This window comes from Alligator sinensis, unplaced genomic scaffold, assembly GCF_000455745.1.
Source record: "Alligator sinensis unplaced genomic scaffold, ASM45574v1 scaffold1369_1, whole genome shotgun sequence".
Lineage (NCBI taxonomy): Eukaryota > Metazoa > Chordata > Crocodylia > Alligatoridae > Alligator > Alligator sinensis.
The window spans coordinates 359,062-360,010 of NW_005842875.1; positions in this window are offsets into that span (position 1 = coordinate 359,062).

Consider the following 949-nt stretch of genomic DNA (forward strand, 5'->3'; position numbering starts at 1 on the left):
CAGGCCCGCCGGGCAGGGACGCGGGGAGCTCTGAGCCCACGAGGGGCCGAGAGCGGCCGGGTGGGGAGCCCTGGGCAGGGGCCGAGTGCGGGGCCTCGTCGGAGCCGGCAGGAGGTGGTGACGCACACGCTGGGAGGATAATTAAAGTTTAAATACCAGCTTTTTGTCAACCGTGCGGTGGAGAATAATTGAGCGTAATTGTTCCCATTGTGGCCGCCATGGCAGCGCACGGGAAGGAGAGGAGTCATAAATGTGGAAATGTCAGCTGCCGGCAGTAAATACCCGGCTCCTCTGAAGGTTGGAGCCGTGCATGACTGCGGGGGGCAGCAGCTGTGAGTGCACAACTGTGGGGGGCAGCTGTGTGTGCACACTCACCTGTGCATGTGCACAAAAGCACCTCTGAGTGTGAGTGTGGGGAGTGAGCAAGCGTGTACAGGCCTGCCCACTTCAGTGCCCGTGTGCACTGCGGGGGACGCTGCGCCCAGGACTTGCAGGCACGTCTCTGTGCATGTGCATGTGTGTGCTTGTCTGCCGTGTGGCTGGGGCCAAGGGGGAGCTGCGCCTGGCACTGGGGGAAGGCTCCAGGTGCTGGCCCTGGGCAGGGGGAGGTGGGGCTGGGCCTGCCCCTGCCTGGACAGGGCTGAAGACAGGTCTCATGTCCAAAGGAGCGGGGGCTGCGGCTGGGCCTGGGGCCTCCGTTCAGGGCTGGAGCCCGGTGGCTGCGTGTAGCAAGCTGCCGGGAACTTCAGAGGAAGGGGCCCACGGGCGATGAGCTGGGAACTGGCCAGGGTCCGCGCCAGCCTCACCCGGGACAGCCCTGATGGGGGACGGGGCTGGGGAGCTCCAGGCGTGGGCTGTCCCCACGTGCCTGGCACCAGCCTGGACCAAGCGCTGCCTGGGGCGCAGCTGGGGCAGGGCCCGGGGCAGCAGGCGGTGCAGTGTCCCCTTT